This window comes from Rutilus rutilus, assembly GCF_951802725.1.
Source record: "Rutilus rutilus genome assembly, chromosome: 18".
Taxonomy (NCBI): domain Eukaryota; kingdom Metazoa; phylum Chordata; class Actinopteri; order Cypriniformes; family Leuciscidae; genus Rutilus; species Rutilus rutilus.
The window spans coordinates 30,147,675-30,150,866 of NC_140231.1; the positions used below are offsets into that span (position 1 = coordinate 30,147,675).

Consider the following 3,192-nt stretch of genomic DNA (forward strand, 5'->3'; position numbering starts at 1 on the left):
GAGGGTCACCCAATTTTTGTATTCATGAAAACAGCAAAATTTCAAAATGGCTTGTTTGGTGCATATTTTTCAATGTAGCTCCATGTAGCTCTCCCAGTCTCGGGCCCCCATTGCTAGCAGATGGGTCTGACCCCCGTGTGTATTTGGCAGTAATCAATAAATTATCTGGGAGGGTCATGCCTTTTTTCACAATCATTTTGGAGGGTCATAGAAAAATGTATTGCTGGCGAAGGTAGAGTCAAGTCTATTTTGATTATAGATCTCAAAACTCATCCGGTAGCCCTTAAATAAAAAAAACGAAAAGTCCCTTACCTCCTCTTTCCATCGTTGGTGTAGCAGTGGGTAGAATAGACAAGAAATGTGCAGTTTTCTACCATCTTGCTAATAACGTTTCTTTAGTCATTCGGCAGTCTTGCAGCTCGAACCCCTGCAGGAAATCCACCCTTACAAATCCATTTCTCTTACACAATCTCAAAGTATCTCTTTTTCTGTGTATGGCAGTCTGCTTATAATGATGATGCAGTGTATTTGTTTCACATTTGTTTATTAAAATGCATATTTTTGAGTTCCTCAAATCATGATACAAAGATCAGCAAAGCAACAAACCAGCTTTATTCAGTAAAATACAGCAATGCATCAGAATGTGAATCATATTCACTGGTGTTTGCTGTAGAATCTGAAGAGCAGAATCTGGATTCACTGAAACAGGAAGTAGAAGAGCAGAGGAGAGAAGAGCAGGAGGAAGCTTCTCTTATACATTCCATCTAAAAAACATGATAAAGAAATGAGCATTAATTATACTACTAGTATTGCTACTAATGGTAATTGAAATTGTATGTTGATTGTTGATCAATTTTGTCACAAGAATTTTACTAATTCAAAAACTTCTTTTCACAATGTTCTGCTTTGCACTATTCTTGACTACTCTTTACATTTGATATAGTGCTCCTGAACAATCACGTGTTTGAATTATTATAATAATAGTTAGTTGAATACATGTAAATGTAAAGTTTCCCACAGATAAATAAAGCCCAATACCTGCTGCATTGCAAAGGTCAGTGTCACAGCAATGGACAGACAATGTCAGTCCATATATCTGTTTGGACCCTGGTGTACAATAAAGTTCACATGTTTTATATGTGACAGACACCTTAGTGGAACCTGCAAAAAAGACAAACTTCCTATAAAAGGCCACTAAAAAAACAATCCCAGAAATCATGTTCCTCTTACAATAGACAAATAATGTTATGTGATGAGATTAACATATATATACTTTTACTTCATTTGATCACTTTCAGTAAATATTTCCACTTCATACTGGACTGACCATATGATGTTTCCCCTGTATACTTTGCACATTCAGAAATTCCATATGCACATGTCTCCACTTTCGCTTCACAGGAACCCGTCAAATCAGGCATGCACGAGTAACACCTGAAAGAATATCCTTAAAAACAGAAAGAGACATTCAGTGACCTCAGTGTACCAAATAATACTTTCAATACTTGCTGTTTCTTGTACCTCCAGTGAGAAAAACGAAAAGAAGAACAGCAGACACTCGCAGATCCATCATGGATCAGGAACAGAATGAAATAACAATGTTTCCGTTCCTTTTATGTCTGTTGAGAAAGGGGTGTGTTTAACAAGGAAACTGTGTGAAGTCCTACACAAACTTGACAAACTCAAACACACACAGTTAGTGTTTCTCCTCCAGAATAACTAATGATCAGTTTTATTTAATGGATGATAGTAATGTAAGTTCATGGTTTTAAAAGTATAAAGTTTCTCAAGACAAAGGTTTTAATGCTGTTTGTAGCATGGTTGTTATAAAGTCATTGTGAGGCTCTTCTGGCTGGTTAATATACATTTCTGATTTCTGGCTGATAGATGTGGACACTTAATAATGTAGCCTACATAATTTACATGTGTGGCTATTTCTGTAGTTAAAGCTGCCGTCGGCAAAAAAAAATGTTAATCATATTCAGTGAAATCGACACTATAATCCGACTGAACAACATAATTAAGGTGGTTTTAGAAAGAAAAAAAACGATCTTCTAAGGGACCATTCGGTATTTATGGAAGGAGGAAAATAGGGGAGGGTCATGTCTTTTTATTCTTTGTTGAGGGGAGGGTCATCCAACTTTTTTTAGTCTAGGGGGAGGGCCACCCAACTTTTATATTCATGAAAACAGCAACATTTCAAAGTGGCTTGTTTGGTGCTATTTTTTTCCATTTAGCTCCATGTTGATCTCGCGTTATCAGCCCCCCTTCGATATCAGATGGGTCTGACCCAACAAAAATCCAGTTTGGCCTGTTTGACAGTGCGCGCGCACTTCAGTTCGCGCTTAGAAAAAGTGCATCATGTCAGAACAGAACACCAATGAAATGTTTACCCGGCAAAGCTTTAAAGCACGAGCAAATAATGAACTTTTGTGATTGCGAATAAGTGCACAGTGTCCTGTGAGTGTAACTCTACCGCTGCATTAACATGTGATGTGAATGTACGTCGAATTTTACAGTATTGGGACTGAGGCGCCAGATCTGCTGCTGATAGAATGTGCGCTGTAGCGCGATACTATATTTTAGTTTCCATTCTTATTTTGTTTCCACGATGTGTAAGATGTAGGGCTACCACATCTTTAAATTACTATTAGTATTATTTAAGTTAACATAATAAAATACGTAGACCTACACCACAATAAATGGAAACTATAGGCTTTAACTGACAAAGGGTACCTTAAACTATAGACTTAAATGACCCCTATGTGTTTTAACATGTTGAAGACCTTTCTCAAACACAAAACAAGTCCCTATTTAATTTCTGGAAGCTGGGATAAATAGGCAAGCAATGTTACTGCATTCAAATATCAAATACTGACATTAATGAATACATGAAAAGAACATTTCAGTGATCACACTGGTAACTTCTATAACAAAGTAAAATCTCCAGAGAAGTCATTCAACTCATTTGATATTTAGAAGGAAAAGTATTGATTAATACCTTGATTATAATCACTCATTACATATACATTGAAGCAGCAGTGGATTCCAATCCACTCCCTTCACAACACAGACCCGCCCTCCCTCGTGAGCGAGCTGTCAATCATAGTCCGCGCGTCATTGTTGATACGCTGGAGCACTGTCTATGAGCAGAATGGCGTCTAAGCGATTGTGGTGTTCTGTTCTTGGGTG

General features: G+C 37.3%; 1 long non-coding RNA gene across 1 annotated transcript; it reads right to left on the bottom strand.

The window, feature by feature from the left end:
• Nucleotides 1-534: 534 nt before the first annotated feature.
• Nucleotides 535-1,646, bottom strand: LOC311277143. Its single transcript, XR_014625172.1, has 4 exons — nucleotides 1,522-1,646; nucleotides 1,328-1,447; nucleotides 1,039-1,161; nucleotides 535-764 (listed from the first exon to the last, which is right to left on the bottom strand). It is a non-coding gene; the product is annotated as an uncharacterized lncRNA (long non-coding RNA).
• Nucleotides 1,647-3,192: the final 1,546 nt, after the last annotated feature.